The 17875-nt window shown below is 42.2% G+C and overlaps 1 long non-coding RNA gene across 1 annotated transcript in view; it reads left to right on the plus strand.

Moving 5' to 3' along the window:
* LOC116184311 (uncharacterized) overlaps positions 1 to 12275 on the plus strand; it is a 62047-nt gene extending 49772 nt beyond the window's left edge. The window contains exon 4 of the long non-coding RNA XR_004149074.2: positions 12213 to 12275. This is a non-coding gene — a long non-coding RNA (uncharacterized LOC116184311). The remainder of the gene's footprint in view (positions 1 to 12212) is intronic.
* The last annotated feature ends 5600 nt before the right edge of the window (positions 12276 to 17875 follow it).

Raw genomic sequence — 17875 nt, forward strand, 5'->3', positions numbered from 1 at the left:
GACATTTACAGAGCAGGACCCTAATTAGGAAGTGACAAAAAAGGAGAAGGGCACAAGCTGTCTTCCTCTGTCCAGATCCTGCCTTTGCCATTAGTGACCTTACCAGTACATAACCCTGTACTGCTTTCCTTGTTAAACATGTGGACTTAATTTTGGTATGTTTAATTTCCATGTTTTAAAAGGCATGGAAAGGAGATGAGCTCCCTTTGGCTGAGGAGGTGACGATCTGCAGCGGCTGTTGAGTCACTTTGAAGCAAAAAAGCATGAAAATGAAACGACAAGATCTTTCATTGTCTGCCAGTCACACAGGGATCCTGGAGCACCTGAGTGGGTGCTCCTTCATACCTGCAAAAAGGCGAGGCAAGACTTGAGAAGGAAGGAAATGCCCTGCAGAAAAAGAAATGTACCTTTGCAAGAATGAAGAGTAAGACAGTCTGGTAAAGGGAGGAAATGCAAACAATCTTGAAAGCTTTCAGAGGCATGAGGCTGTCTCACAGAATAGTCTTGTTACTGCAAAGACACACAGTTAATGTTAGAGGCAGAGCATCGGACAAATCTGAGCATGCATTTCTGTTTCTGCCACATTACCACATTTGTTTGTGGACTTAAATGCCACCTTGGCAATGTGAAAGGTGGACTAGTCAGCATCTCTGGAAATCCAGAGTTGGGACTGATCACTCAGTGCTCCTATATAGATGGCAAAGATCCCCAAAGAAACCTCATGTTCCTCTCCCATTTGAGTAGGTGCATTGTGTAAACAAGGCATGTACAGCTTCAGGAGTCACATCAAATATGTGTCTGAAGCAGCTCACACAAAGCAGGAAACAACAAGCAAACACTCAAAATCAGCTGCATCCTGAGAGCTGAATCCTTTACCCGTTAGTTACCCAGGGTTACGGATGCAGAAGTTGCTCAGTGAGCTGCAGACGCAGGGAAGTCTTGTTTATCTGCGGAAATGTGTCCTTCGTCCCCTTGCCTTTGCATGTCAATTATCCAGCTGCTCTGTGGCCTTTAGGACATCCTCCCACAGGCAAGAAACAACATGATGTGTTTCAGGCTTCAAGTGTTCTGTGCCCCAGTGGCCTGATAAATAAGCACATGGCCAGCACTCACCCAGATGCTATCACAGACAGGGAACCAACAGCTGGATTCACTTGCCCTTATCTCCAGCAAGAGCTGTGTCTTTCCCTGAGGAGCAGCCAATTTTCATGGCACTAGTAGAATAATTCACCCTGAGATGTCCATCCCACCATCAGACTGGAACAAAACAAGGTCACAGGGGTTTGGGGAGAATGAGCAGGTGAGAGCAATAGACAGCCAGATGGGCAGCTTCATCAGTGTTGTTTCTTTAGCAAACCAAGCTAAAAAGAATAACAGCAAAAGACAAATATTTGAGAAGCTGAGAATAAGGCACAAATGTCAATGATGCATGTGAATCGTAGGGCCTAAAAGGATGCCTGGGCTATCTCAGGCAACTACATTGTGTTACTCCTTTCACACACCATCCTCAAGGATAGTTTGCTCTTTCATTCCACCTACTCAATGGAAAGCTTGAGTTACCCTTTATTCATCTGGTCACTAAACACATCCTCCTAACATCCAGCTGAATTTGTCTTACTTTCTTGGATAACTTCATTGAAACAAGATCTTAGACTGCACCCAATGAATTTTAAGCTAAAAGGAAAATTATGAAGTCAGAAAAAATAATGTCAGCTATAGAAGAGCTGAGACAAGTGTTTGGAAAAGACAGACTGCAAGAAGTGTGTTGGTTTGCATATATCTGAATCATTTTTCTCTGTGTTTGTGTAACACCTCTCAGACAATGTTCAGGAAGCCAAAGCTGGACTACCACCCACAGTTTTGAAGCCCAGTCTCACAAACATTATTTTGAGGTTTTCATCCTTTCATTTTCCCTGGGACTGATGCTATTTATAAAGTTCAGAAACCCTTTGCTTTACAGCGAGGTACTGTTCTGAATGGTGCTGGGTTTGGAAAAAGGAAAAACACCATTTTTCTGTTCAAAAATCCTTGATTGTTACAACATGTCTTAAATGAAAAGTGAGGGGGTAAACTCTTTTGAGGGTGAAGTAGCATTGAAAAGACAACCAGAAAATATTTTTTATATGCTAGGAAGTACTGCCTTGTGCAATGACTTTTCTTATCAGCCTCCACTTGATTTCTCGAGTGGCAGTTTTTCATACAACAACCACCACTTCACCTGAAATCCACAGCAACAACAGGGCTGATGTGTTAGTGCTGTGTAGGAGTCTTGACATTGCTGCCCGGAGGAGACAGCCCCAGGATGGGACTGCAGGCTGTCAGAAAATAGCTACTACTGCATGTCAGATGGATGCTGTGTAGTCAGCGCACAAGCTTCACCAATCTGTATTTATTTGGATGTGGATCAAGTAAGGCACCTTTGGTCCACCTACACAGCTGGACCTTGCTTCTCTTCTTACACTTGACAGCAGTTTGTTTCATAGCAGCATGTGAAGGAATGGGTCAGGTTGAAGGAGCTTCTCTAGCAAGCAAAAAAACAAATATAGTCTATGCTGTGAAAAGCTCACTGGGCACACATTAGGCACTGCAGGTGGGTGAAATACTATGAAAAGGAAAATGGCAAAGAGACAGCATAGGAGGAGGAGCAGAGGGACTCATTTTTTCTAATTGCAGTATTTGGATAAGGAGAAGTAGGAAAGTCCAGAGTAGTCTTCACATCCTAAGGCTGGGGGACTTGGGGTAGATTATTTAAAAAGAAAAAGTATGAACAAAAGATTCCTGACTCAGTGTTTAGGTATGACAAGTAGGTGCTGTGTTAGTCGAGGACCTTTTCAGGGTGGAGAAGTCACCTGAGGATCCTGAAAAGGATGTGTCACGAAGGAGAAGGCCTGAAGAGTGCTCTTGAGCCCATGACCACACCAGCCACAGTCTGGACATGCTTCAGTGGATACAGTGGATATAAGGCAGTGGATACAAATCCAGATTTGCTGCAGCCTGAGGTCTTCCTAGAAGTTCTCTTGTAGTTAATAAAATGCCTAGGACTAAAGCAGCAGTCCCTCCCCAAACCATGATGACGGCTTCTGATCAGGAAGTGCACTCTATGTGCTTCCCAGAAACCAGCAGTTCCCATTACAAACAAAAGACCCAGTCCTTTGTTTCAATGTCCCAGCAGCATAAGCACAGGGAGCAGTGGCAGCACTGGAAGCAGGCAGTGGGGTGGAGGGAGCAGCTGAGCACAGATCCCGGGGAGAAAACCATGACCTTTCACAGACTGACTTTTGTTTGCATGACAGAATGGAGGGGCAGGGGAAAGGCTGCAGTGACGTGTCAGATGATTATCACCTGGGTGTGAAGGGTTCTCAGAGAGGTCAACAAGATGCTTTGCCAGCAAGGGCACATCGGTGTCTGGGTTTGCCCATGTTTTGTAGCCCATTGGCGTCATTGTCCACTGCAGTGAATGCCAGGCTGACCAGACCATATGCAGGGAAAAGGATGCCCAAATCAGGGTATGTTGTGTCTGCTGGCAGCACACGACATGCCAAGCAGGACTGAACACACTCCCTGGACTCCTTCCTTGCTGACAGGGCATCAGGTGATCACCCACAGCTCTCCTGGGAGACAGGCAGTGCTTTTGCAATGGAATAGGACCAAATCCATCTAGAGGGTTACCTTAGGAGGACAAGAACTGCAACCTACAATTTGCACTTACGTCTAACAAGAAGGGAGTGGATGAACAAATCCTGCTCAGGAAAGGTGCGAGGAGAGGTCCTCTGTAAGCACCAGCAGTGTCCACTACCACCATCCACACCTGCAGCACAAGTCCCACTGGTGTCCCACAGCTCTGACATGTCAGCAGATGGGCTGGCACAGAGCTGCACATCCATCACTTTGTCACAGACCCTTACATCTGAGGAACCCAGAAACCCTGCATCTGGGATCTTCCTCTATCCAAGGCATTTTCCAGTTGAAGGATGCGGATATGACTGACCTACACTGTACAGGCAAGAGGAGAAGACAGTCTCCATATTAATGAGATTATCTCCTTCCATGAACAGAAAAATGAAAATACCTGCCAAAGATCTTTCTTGGATCAAAAGGTTGTGATTCTAAGAAATAATTGGCCACTATGAATTACTACATTGTTGTTTTGGGGTTTTTTAAAATAAGAAATACAGCCAATTCACATAAATGTAAATTGGATTTACAGAGGTTCAAGAGAAAGTTTTTTCTTTATTATTTCTGCATATTTTTGTGTCTTGTTGTGAGGACATCTGCTTCAGCAGAAGCTATCACGGGACATGAAGCTGGAGATATAGCAGCTCAGTGCTTTGTCAGTTCTACAATTCTAGTTAACCTTGAGTGAGAACACCATTGCTGAAATATAATAACAAGTTACTGGGCAACATGATCTCCTGTTTTTCAAGTGATCAAAAAAATTATTCATCTTTCTAGACTGAACCTAATCTGACATCGACCTTTTCATTAAAACCAAATGAAGGATCTCAGGCTACCTAACACAAATGATGATTTTTTTTTTTTGTTGGTATTTTCCCCCCTTAATTAAATTAAAGTGGGTTTTATATTTTAAACATTCCCACACACTGTTGAATGAATGCAAATTTTTTCTGTGATTATTCATGCATTGCAACAGCAGGCTGAAAACAGCAGTGTTAGTTCCCCTGTGGCTCCTCCAGAATGTATAGGGTGTATACAGAGTTACAGTAGCTCCTGGAGACCTGCCACAGAGGGCTTTATTGTGCCAAGTCATGCACAGAATAATAGGAAATGGCAGAGTGTACTCCAGCATTTCCACTTTAAAGCAGAAACTTCATGTGATGAAGAGTCTGGGAGCAATGAGAGGATGCCCTCCTTTCCCCATTGCACAGCACTGCACCACATGTGCATGGTGACATTTAACAAAGCAAAGCCTGGACCATTGCACAGCTCCTTTCCTGGCTACATCCATCCCTGCTTAGCCATGGGATAATGCAGAGCAGAGGCAGAATGAAAATGGAGGTTATGGATAAAGAGGTGAACTGTGCCATGGCTGGGTTGTTTGGGGCATGTAGGCTGGTCACGCTGTGGGGAAAAGCTACTCTACATCAGGACCAGACTGGGTAAGTCATGAGTAGGGTGTCCCCAGTGCTGCTGTCATTGAGTGGGTTTGCAGAAGCAGTGAGGCTACAAGGACAGTGCAGGTCCTGGCAGCACTGATCCTGGTCTCTGCTACTGCTCAGCACTGCTGGAGACCTGCATGGTGAGATATCCCTTGTTACACCAACACCGGGCACCTGAGCAGGATGGGGCGCTGAATGTCCTCAGATGCAGATAAACTTCCCCAGGGTCATGCAAAGCGATATGTGCTCCCTTTAGAAGCAATGGGAGATAAGGGCCAGTATGGATGGGAGTGTGGCTGGGCCATCCCACAACACCTGCAAGGCTGATCACCCTCTCAAGGGTGCCCTAAGGAGCCTTGACTCCTTGTGATCCTTCCTTCAGTATATTCCATCACTTGTAGGACTCCCCACGCTGGAGCAGTTTGTGAAGAACTGCAGCCCATAGGAAGTTCTTATGATGCAAAACTTCATGGACAACTGTCTCCTGTGGGATGGACCCCCCGCTGGAGCAGGGGAAGAGTGTGAAGTGTCCTCCTCTGAGAAGGAACAGCAGAGATGTGTGATGACTGATCATTCCCCATCCCCCTTCAGCTCTGGGGTGAAGAGAGTAGAGAAAATTGGCATTGAGCTGAACCCAGGAAGAAGGAAGGGGTGAGGGGAAGTAGTTTTAAGATTTTGTTTTGTTTCTTATTACCCTACTGTGATCTGATTGGAAATAAATAAAATTAATTTCCCCAACTGAATTTGTTTTGCCCATAATGATAATTGTTGAATGACCTCTTCTTGTCCTTATCTTGACCATGAACCTTTTCTCTCCCATGCCCAGCTGGGGATGTAAGTGATGGCACAGCTTTGGTGAACACCTGTCATCTGCCCAGTGTAAACCCACTGCAAGGGATTAGGGACCTTCTGAGCAGGAGATTTGATCTGAAATAGCAACCTTAATAATCACATTTAGAGGTAATTTGTTCAGCCTGTCATGAATATTTGTATGGTTTCCACCTTCACAATTAGTACAGCAACCTGTTTCATCCTTTTATAGGTAGTCTGTGAAAAAAGTACTTTCTTTTGTACTTTTGTACAAAACTTGATGGCTGGAGTCCCTCTAGTTCTTACAACATGAGAAATAGTAAATGATCTTTACTTCTTTCACCCTTCTCTACGGCATCCCAAGTTCAATGGGCCTCAATGGGACATAGAGACCTCTACAGAACCTCAGCTGCCTTAACCTCCTGATCCACTTTGCTTCTTTTAGTCAGGAAAGCATTTTATACTCATATCCATCTCTCAAAATTTTCTATCTCTGAGATGGGGAAAACCACTGCAAGCTGCATTCATGGACTACTTATGACTTAGTAACATAACAGTAATTGACCTATTAATGATTCATTTTCTAACAAAAACCTTACAAAACCTTTAAGCCTTTTTGCAATAGCACTGTCTTACCTCTTAGCCAACAGTTTCAAACTGCATTGTCTAATATTACACCTCATCCCACAGGAAATGTGACCTGACTTTTCAGTGCTTCCCACAATTCCCATTGAAGTTGTTCTACTCAAAGTTCCCCTGAAGTGCTGAAGTGCTGAAGTGCAATCAGGTAAAGATATAAGCATTCCTCTATGGAATTAACCTACATATTTGAAGTGAGCAAACAACCATCTGTCTCTAGCTGTAATATGCACACTGCAGAACATGCCTGACTAAGCCCTGGTGTTGCCTCTGCCTCCCCTGTGACACTCCGGAGCACTGGAGATCACCACACTGAGGATGAAACACTATTTTACCTCACAGAAACCTGTTGGCTTCAACAAATGTTAGCCAGACTTTAAAAATGTCCAATCCATTAGAAATTATTAATTAAATTTAAAAATTGTATGCATCAATGTATGCATCTATCTATTTATTAGGAAAAGGAATGGCACCTAAGCAAATGCATTGTGAGTTGGAATTAGGCTTAGTTGTAGTGTTAGCCCTGGTGATTGCCATCTGACTTAGCCTGGTACACTACAGAGCCAGACTGAGCTTGCTGTGTCCACATCCATGCCCATATTTCCCTGTGCATTCTGCTAGGCAATCAGAAGAGAAAAAAATCCATGTTCTTTTGTGCTTTAGCATCTCAAAACTTCTGGTTCTTCCTCATTCAGCTTCAGGGACATGCTGTTGCATAGTGTTGAGTAGAGGAAGGGGGCATGGGGAGGCACTGGGAAAATGCATGCCAGGTAGAGCACAGCACTGCACCAACTTTGACCTCTCCACATATTTCTTATCTGTGCCACCCATGGTGCAGGGATCTCAGCCTCAGTAGAAAGCTGCCATTAGGGTTAAGGGTTAGGGTATGGATTTGGAGAACCACCATGCCTACAAACTCCACAGACCAGGGCTGTAAAAGGCATACCAAGGAGATCATGTCACTTCACCAACATTGCTCTGTCCACAGCTTCCTGATCTTGAGGGCTTGTGGTACCAGGGACATCAGTCTCAATCCCAAGCCTCCATTAGGGTTAAGGTAACAGTCCAAAGATCTACACAAGTGGTAGCTCCAGGGACACCAGGGCTGGAGAGGGCATGCTAGGGGGAGAACAACACTGCACCAAATCAGTCTGTCCACTTGTTTCTTGTATGGGCAACCCATGGTGCATGCAACCTCAGTCTCAGCCACGAGTGAAGGCTGTCAGTGGTCTCTGGTGAAATACTTTAGTGTCTCAGCATTGGAAATCTTAGACCTTCCCAGTCTGATGTCAATGTTGTAGCCTTGAGAAGGGCTATCAGAGACTTCAGAGGAAGAAGCACAAAATTGAATCAGACCATTGTGGAAGTAATCAAACAGAATTTTTTTTTCCTCCTGTCCACTCAGAGGACAAACATGGCTTGTACTTAGAATTCTCAGCCTTTCCAGACCTCACAGAGGTTTTACTTATTTTGTAATGTTTGCTAATCAAACTGGGTATTTATATTGTCCAGAAAAAATCCAGTTTTCTTTTGATTCATACTAAACTTCTGGCCAGAGCATTATATTAAGGTTCCCAGAATAATTCTGCACAAATTTGGCATCTTTGTGTTGCACAGCCACACGATGTGCCTGCAGTGGCCCACGCCATGTCACTGCTGAGCACTCTTGAGCAGCATGGGTCCTTAGAGCAAAGACTAAGCAAACACTGGACTGTGGTAGCAAAAGCATGGCTCACAGGTCAAGGGAAGAGGCCATTGCCCTTTACTCAGCACTTTTGGGACCACATCTGGACCAAATGCTGTGTTGGAATTTGGGCTCTTCCATACTGAAAGGCTTGGACATAGTACAGCAATCCCACTGGAGAGCTACTAAGCTGGCCAGGGGACAAGTCCACAGTATATGAGGGGATGCTGAGAGAGCTGAGCTTGCTTATCTTGTAAAAGACTCAAATTTTTCCTATGTTTCCATAACTGTAGTTCTGAAGACCCTAGAAATTTTACTAGCTTAACAGTGGGTAATAAATCCCTGGATAGGCTCTGTTTACCAGTTACCAAGCATTTGAAAATACTTTGGGGTGAAAATCACAGCATGTAAGTTAAGATAGCTATCAAGAGCTTTGAAGTCAACTCTGATGAGAATTTTTCAATTTTTCCAGCTCTTCCCTTTTAAAGATAATAATAGCATGCTGAACTGAGGAGCATTCAAAATACTTACTAATCTAGGGAAGGTGTCTGATGCCATATTTAACACATCATTTAAAAGGAAGCTTGAGGCCAATCTGTCTTTTATATAATCCGTTATACTAAATCCCAAAAGGTAGAATAAGGCTACTAGAATCAGCTGATACTAAGTGAAAATGTGAGTAATGCTTGAATGTCTCAGATTTTTTTTCTCTCCATAGTTAGCTATGTATGAGTCACTCAGGCTCCCTAGCTACTGCACTGCATGAATGACTCAAAACTCCATCGAGAACGGAGGCACAAGCAGTTCTCTCTTTGTGCCAGATTTTCTCCTTTCAAATCACCCTTGAAAAAAAAAACCAACTCTTTCCTTGTTACTTCCTTCCACTGTCCCCATGCAAGCCCAGATAAAGCATTGTGCACAAGGATGGTCAGTGCTCGTGATTGAAAAAGCGTAGGCTATGATGTGTTAAAGTGAACTCAGTTAACCTTTTTTAAGAAGTGAAAATGTACATAAACTAGTTATTTTGCTGAGCTCCTCTGAAGTTCTTGGAAGAGCTAGGACATAGAACTTTTAATCATGCTGGACCTCAATGTCCTCTATGGAATTCTCCTGTATAATAGAGCTCAGTTTGGAGTCTTGGAAATTGTAGTCAATCATTTCTTTGAGAGAAAGTTTTAAATTCAGTTCATTGTGGACTTTAAAACATCTCAGTCCCCAGAGACCTGTACAGCTTTACAAACTAGTAATCCTCCTTTAGTTTAAATGGGATAAATTGCTGCTGAGAGGACTCATTTTAATTTGTACTAGGTATGTCCATCAGAACAACACACACAACCCCATTTTTACTGATGGCTGGATACATGCCTGAAACTAAGTTCCCTCTGCAGAGCTCTGAAAAGCTTTTCAGGGTCAGAGGCAAATCTGTTCCTGGTGTCATATTCCCACCTCCTCATCATTTGATGCATCACACGAGTAATTTGCCGGGGACTGAAAGGTGGAGAGGGAAAAATCATGCTGGACTGTACATTAGCTATCACTTGAAAAAAAAAAAAAAGCTGCATAATCTGGCTATTGCCTAACCCCATTACCTCACCCCTGGGCTGATCAACAGCTTCTTATTCTCTCATCCACATCTATATTGCAATGACCATGGGGTATTTTGGAAAGTGGGTATTTCCTCTTCCCAAAATCCATCCTCCAAAAGATCAGTCTGACCTTTTGGTCACATAGTGGGAAGAAGTGTACACAGCCATTTGTCAAGCAGATCTCAGTAAGACAACTGGTTTCAGTTCTGCAGTCTGTTTCCTATTTATAAGAAAGTTACCAAGTTCAGAAGGAATGACTGTGAATTGTTTTTCTAAGCCATGTTTCCCATTACACATTTGTAATTCAGCTTTTTCAGAAGTTGAGTTTAATTTTCTTCAATTCTTTAGCCTCTGGATACAACATCTTTATACACACAAAAGCAACAGCTGTCCAAGAGTCACAAACTCCTGGTGCTGTTAATACAAAGTCTTTTTGCTAGGATTTCTGTTTCAGAGTTAACCATTTCACTGCTAATTGTCTTAACCATCTGAATCCAACAAATGATGCAAGAGTGGGGTATTCTGCTAAGTAGGCAAAAGACTTCACTGCCAGACAGACTTAATTCGGATGAGTCCCTTCAGCTCATCCAGAGTTTATTCTGTTGTCATCATGAAACAGAGAATTCTTTTGGATCAGTCATGTGTTCTTTTACCTTGGGGCTTCTGAAACAGTTTTTGATCACAAGTCTCAAATTATGGTCACAGACTGCTGGCTTTGTCCTCTCCTTTGGCTAACACAGGCTCCTTCTGCTGGTGTTTAGACACCTAATTCAGGAGTCTAAGTTATGCTCTAGTCATCTGAGACTGCAGATATCCAGAAGAACGTGGATATATGAGGAAGAGGAGATAGGGTTGGGCTTGTTCAGCCTGAGGAAGAGAAAGGTTGGAGTAATCTCATTGTTGACCACAAGTACATTATGGTGTGATACAGAGAAGGCAAACTCTTCTCAGAGCTGTAGAGAAATTGGATGAGAGGCAACAGACATAAGCTGCAAAAAGAATTCCAATCAGATTTTAGGAAACATCTTTTCACTATAAGGACAGCAAAATATTGATATAGGTATTGGCATCTCCATTTTTGGAGATATTCAAAACTCATCCAGACGCAGTCTTGAACAACTTGCTGTAACTGCGTGTGCTTTGCCTGAGGGATTAGACAAGAGGACCTCCAGAGGCTCTTTCCAGCCCAGATTTTCCTATAGCTCAATAATTCTGTGAGTTTGCAGGACATCTCTGATACAGAATAAGAGTCAAAGCCACCCTGCTAAATTGCCTTTCACACGTACCTTTAGAAATTTTACACTACCATTAGTAGTGAATTTTCCTCTCCTTTGTATAGTTCAATGAAGTTTAATTTTGTTTTAGGTGGTGACCTATTTATTTTTTAATAAAAGTACTTTAGCCATAATGCTGCCTGAAATATTTTGGACATAGACTAAAATCACTCATTTCTCTCCTTTTTACCTCTACTTAGAGGATCTCATTTTTCTCCTTGCTCATCATTTTACCAGTTGAATTATTCCTATATATAATCTCTTCTATTAATTAACTTTTTCTTGTCTGTTGGCTCAAAGATATTTGGAATTGAAAACTGACAGAATATCAGTATATGTAGTTGCCTTATAATGTGATTAATTAGCATTTGGAAAGCACTTTGCAATCAGTCAAGGGAAAACTGCAAGGCTATGAGGGTTAACAGTGAGATCTTCTCCCTTACTTTTTGCTTGATTTGTTTTGTAAACAGTGACGCAAGCAAATACATCAGGACCCAAATTGGAAAGCCACTTCTTACTATGTTGGAATAAAGGAATAGAAGATCAGTTCAATGATTTTCCTTGCTTTTTGCAAGATATGACAGCTCTGGCTCTTTCTATACATTTGCAGTCAGCTTAGTTCTCATCAGCCTGTGTTTTGTCAGTTAAGTACTTATCTGAAACCCTTGCCCAGCAATCTTACCTAATGATGCCTTTCTCACCACTGCTGCTTTCAAAGCAAAAACTCACACAATCTTGTTTGGCATGCTATCTCCTATCCGCTCTTATTCAATTGAGAAAATGTCTTCAAAAACAACGGGAAACCTAAGAAAATGTGATAACAATCAGCAGTGTATTAGGGTTTAGGAAAGTGTGATTACAAGCACCATGGAGACCATTGTCAGGTCAGATCTGTCTTCTTAATTAACTGAAATAGAGAGAAAATATAATGTTAATGAGATTAACAAATGAAATTACCAAATTGTAGGTGTTAATATTGCTAAGTATAATTGTGCTAGGCATTATTTCAGAAGATATCAACCCAGAAAATAATTGTCTTTCCATTTTTTTAGTATTTGTTTCTCACTTCTTTTTTTTTTTTTTCTTTCTTTCCATCTGACAGAGATTGGAAAATGTTCTGTGAGAGCCTCCTGAGGACTGGACTGGAATTGGCCTTCTTGTACTTTAGCTCAGAGATCAAACACTTTTACAGAGAAGAAAAAGTGTGCTTTTGGTTTTCTCTTTTTCCTAATGTACCAACTTAAAGGTGTCATCCCTTGGGAAAAACTCTAGACTGAAGGGTGAAGATTTTCTGTTTCCTTTTGATGTTTTCAGAATAATCTCGTGGAAAAATTAATTTAGGGACAGGATTATTTGGATGTTTTTTTCCCTATTTTAAGGCTTCTTCTTCCTTTGGAAAGATGAAAAATAAACATCTTGGAGAGAGAGCACAGATACTCATTTATGTGCAAAGTAGTGTCAGTTTTTTTGCAGAATCTGTACTGGTGATTTGGAGCTATCTAAAGTCACTGCTGGCAAATGTCATGACTAAGCCAATCACTGACTAATGTGGAAGACAAGAAATGGGGAGGGCAAAACTTGCCACAGAGACCAATCTGGATTGATCAGCACACCTGCACCATTAAAACATAGTTTGTAATACACTGTAGTGAAATTAAAGGACAAGTGTGTGTCATTCAGGAAGAAGACAGATATGCCTTTCTCTATATTTAGAAGTTCGCCACTCACTATACATTTACTAGTAATAATCACATTTGTAATGAAAAAAATGAAACATGTCACTGGTACCACTGTCAAAAACTGTAGTCCTGCCAACATTTCTTAGGAGGCAGTGTGTAAACATTGGAAGCTACAAAGGAAAGGACTCCTGCCCCTTTGATGTCTGTGCAGCCTTAGCCACTTCCTTAAGCAGTGTTTTGGTCAGACTTTGTAGTCAAGAGTAACAATTCTATTTCAGTCTCATCCACCCTTCCTACTTCTTTATCTTTGATGGAAATGATTAGAAATTCATAATGTCTTAGAAAATTTTGGCAGTACCCACATAGATGTAGTAATTGCTCCTTACACACACACAGTCCTGTTCCAAACACTCTCCAGCAAAAATTTAATTTTTGTGTGTTTTTTATAGTCCATGTCACAAGACCTTACACAAAGAAAAAGTAAACAGCTGATGCTATAAGTCATACAATTCCCCTAAACCAGAGGTCTTTTCTTCTAACTGGTTTTATACAACAGAGCTATGAAGCAGGTTATTCTTAATGTTAGAGAGCTAAATACCTTCCTCCATCATGCACACTCCTGGCTCTCAGTATAAGAGGGACACATGACAAATACAAACACGGTGTGGAGAACCTTACTGAAGTCACTAAGGCTATAAGGGGCACATGAGCCCTCTGTGTTTCAATATAATTCAGAGTGCTTGCAAACACTACAGCAACAGCAATGCCAACCCAATTCCAAAAGATTACAGAAGGGTTCTCATAGCTCAAGGTTAATAAAGGCTGCCTCCTTCAAATAGATTCTGTGGTTGGCAAAGGCAGTACCAAGCTTTTTCCAACTAAATTTCAGTATAAACAATGCAAAACACATTTTCACACCATCTTTTACTATACAAATGGGTTTGAAGTAGACATGCCATCCTAGGAAAAAGACCTAGGTACATTCACTTGCTGCCTCCCCGGGGCCTAAGTTAAGGATGTCACAAAGAAAATTCCCAGACAGGCACAGCCCTCAGACTTTAAGCTGTTACTATTCCTTCATCTGGGTGGCAAAGAAGTCCAAGGGTGATGATAAGAGTCTCCAGGGTGTTAGGACAGTTGGCAAGGGAGTCGGGAGCATAGATTATCTTTTCCTCTTTGCTTCCAGTTGTGGGCACCAACACTGAAAGACAGGCCCAGTCTACTAATACATGGCTCTGTGGCTGATGTTCCCACCACAATTTTGGGCTGACCTAAACAGCACCAGGCCCACAGGTGTCAGATGGGATCCACCTCTCTGACAAGGGAAGAGCATTTTGCTCACAGGTTTGAGGTACTCCTTGGCAGAGCTTTAAACTAGACTTGAAGGGGGAGGGGGATAATATCAGGTGTGCCTGAAAAGCTTTGGGGAATTCCACAGCAAGTTTATAGGGACAGAGTGCTAGAGAGGGCCCTAGGCTTGTTCCTAGACTGGAGCACACTTGAAATCTTATGGAGATGAGCCAGGGCCTCCTTTGGTAATAGGAGATAGCAGGGAAACACCAGTGAAATACCTCAAAAGAATTAAGGGCTGTTCCTCTAAGAAGGTGACACATTCAACAGCCCAGATGAAATCCTTTGTCTTCACCTTCTCACTTACTGTTGCCCTGGAACTCCATCACTGGCATAGCTCTCCTATAGGGTTTCAAAGGCACCAGCTCTAGTCATGGCACTATGAAAAAAGAAAATGACTGTCAGCTGCTTTCTTGGAGGCATTTTTGTTTTATGTAGGGTGAGAAAAATTTCTGAGAGAAGCATTCATTTGTTTAGTAATGAAGTCAGCCAGCAAGTTAAGTGCTTCTGCCAGTAACTGTCTCCTTATTTCAGAAAATAAGATTTTTAACTTTGAAAATGAAATTCTGTGAACAAAGCACTTTTTTGGAAACCTTGTCTAGACACAGTCTTCTCAAAGTACAGGGTTTTTTGTTGTGCTTTTTTTTTTTGCAATTTTTTCTCAGTTCCCTAATTGCCATCTGCCATTAAAATCAACAGGAATTATGCTTGTATACCTGAGGAAGTATATGTCTAGTAGTTTTTAGAAACTAGAAATGGATTAATTAAAACTGGATTTCACATTAAAAACAGAGGAATCAGCTGACTGTGTGCTGTAGAAAGGAAAAGAGCTGACTTAGAAAGCCTTAGGAATCTGGGTTATCACAGGAATTCTGCCAAGGCATTTATCTATAGTGGTAGATACTGCTATTTTGACTTGCACACTTCTAAAGAAATATAGACTGCTTTATTCCCTTGTCCCAGATATATTATTCAAGTACTTAAGCACTTTATATTTTAATTAATTGTATCAGCTAAGTGTATATTTAAAAACTGAATTTCTGTGCAGAAATCCTCAAAATATTAATCACTTATTGTACACCCCTCTTCTCCACAGCCTGCCAAGCACTGAGTCATAATTCCATTTTATTCTATTCTTTCCATTGCTGCACAACAATTACACAGTCTAGAGAAAATTATATTTATTGTTTAATCATCAGGGAGACCAGCCCTTCACAAGAGAAGGAGACAGCAGCCTGTGCAGATAGATGACTTAAGGGAGGGTTGCAGAACATGATCTGGTTAAAAGTCATCTAAACTCAGTAAATGGAAGATTTGGAAGCTGTGGTGGGAGGTCATTTCTTCTGGCAGACTATGTTGAAAGAAAAATTGTAAAGGAAGAATACAACTGCTGTTCTCACATTCACTGTGCCAACCTGCAAACTTTTTATTTTCCAAAACTTTGCTAACCTAGAAGAAACAGAAACTGCACATGACTGTTGTTGAGGGTTTGAATTGTAAAATAAAATCCAAAGTAAGCCTTTCCTAACCACATATTGTTTTATTTACCCATTGCAAATGGAGCAACACCAGTGGCTAAACATGGGAATAGGTCCAGTCAAATGACTTCTCAACCTCATCCATGCCAGCATGGGTTTTTAGAAGCTGTGCTTCCTCAAAAACCTATCCCTAGTTAGCACTGCAGGGCAATCCCTCCCTCCAGACCACTCAAACAGAAAAAAGAAAAAGGACATAGGAAAATTTGGCCACAAAATGCTCATTTTAAAAAAAAAGCTAAATATATGAAATCTGTTTTCAAAGGTTCCAAGGTTGGACAAATATAAAAAATCTGTTTTCAAAAACTCCAAGGCTGGACACAGTGATGTTCTACTTCACAAGGAGTCAGATCGCCTTGACAAAATCAGTGTTTCAGGAGGTATTTTGCAGATATAAACATTAATTAATTGCAAAACTGTTCCTGACTAAACAAATCAGATGCTCTTAGATAGTAGCTCAAATCAACCTGCCCAGATCAGGGCTGTGCAGGCAAGTAGCATGTCTTGAAGGATTGTACCCAGGCTGTAATTGCTCATTAGAAAGCACAGTGGAAGGACTATACCCAACAAACAAATAAATTCCATCTGTAAATTTCAGTGGAGTCTTATCCCAGATGTGATGCTGTCTTCAAGTCAGACCTTGTGGCTGGGACTGAGCTCTCCAGACCTGCCTGGACCCGCTGCCAGTGAGGGCACTGGCTCACCTTTACTCCCTGCAAGCCAGCCTGGCACTCACGGGCTGATGGAGAATGGGCTGTCAGTGCGTGCTGGACAGACACCCAGCCAGGGAAATCTGCTGCAGATGACTGGCTTCTTCAGCCACTGGGAAAGTGCAGATTTACCATGTTAGAGGTCACACTGCTACATCTGGTTTCTGACAGCATTGAGTTAGGACCAGGGTCAAGTCAAACAAAAAAAAAGAGGCTTCAGGTGAGAGACTAAAGCTCTGGCAGCCGGGGGTTTGCAGTTCCAACTTTAGGCCAAACTTTTGACTCATGCTGGATGTGTGAACATGAGCAATGCAGTTGGCTCCTTGCTGCCTAAATCAGCTAGGCTGGATGATTGAATTATGGCTGGACCTCCCAGAATCCAGATGCGAGGTCTGAAGTGACCTTTCTAGAATAAATAAGAATGAGTTTGCCCGTTGCCTTCAAACTCAGCATATAAGTGTTAGTCTGTGCTAGAGAGCTACAGTGAAGAGGACAAGGGAGAGAATGACATAAGTTCCCCCTTCCTTAGCACAGTGGAGAGATTCTTGTAGAAATGAATGGGGCCTTTTCTCCCTTACACTGTGGGAATGCTACTTTCCAAGGAGTTTGCACTCAGCTTGCCTAAATATACACTTCTCCATAACACAGCACACGAGTGCATCCAGGGCACTGGAAGGAGAACAAACACATAGAATCATGCAAGAATTGAGGTTGGAGTGGCCTCTGGAAGTTATAGAACTGTTTCCAAAGTTAAGTCAGCTGGCTTACAGCCTCATTGAGTGAAGTTTTTAATGCCTCTAAAGACGAAGAATTTGTGGAGGTTTTGAGAAACCTGTTTTAGTATTTGACCAGCCTCACTGAAGAAGTTTTCCTTATGTCTAATCAGAATTTCCTTTGCTGCAGCTTGGTTTTCATCTTTCTCTGTGTACCCAGATAGCTGTCTGGCCACATCTTCCATGTAGTAGTTCCCTTTCAGATTAAAAAACCAGTCTGTATCTTTTCTCTTCTCCAGCCTAATCTCAGCCCTCTGGGTATTTTAGTGGTCCTTAGCTGGACTTACTTGACCTTTTCAGCATCTTTCTTGCAGCTGGACACTGCAATCAGTATGCAATCTCACTGGTGATAAATAGAGGGGACTGGTCTCTTCTCTTGGTCTATGCTCTTCTCTTTCTGTGTATTCCAGTATGCATCAGACTCTGCAAGGGCACACAGGTGACATATTCAGCTTGGGGCCCACTTCTGGTGAGCTGCTGTCTAGCCACTCAGCTCTCATCATGAGCACTCATACAAGGTTTTCAGTCCCAGGTGCAAAACCTCAGGAGTGAATCCATGCTAATTAACACATCTATTGCTTTGACTGCAGCAGTTTATAGTCAGGACAATCTACATATAGAGGATATGGGGGCTTAAAGATGCTCCTCTCTGCCTTTACTAGGCAGGCTGCTGGAGAACTGGAATGCAGGGCTCTGTCTGGCAAACAAGCAGAGACAT

The sequence above is a fragment of the Lonchura striata genome, chromosome 2, assembly GCF_046129695.1.
Source record: "Lonchura striata isolate bLonStr1 chromosome 2, bLonStr1.mat, whole genome shotgun sequence".
Lineage (NCBI taxonomy): Eukaryota > Metazoa > Chordata > Aves > Passeriformes > Estrildidae > Lonchura > Lonchura striata.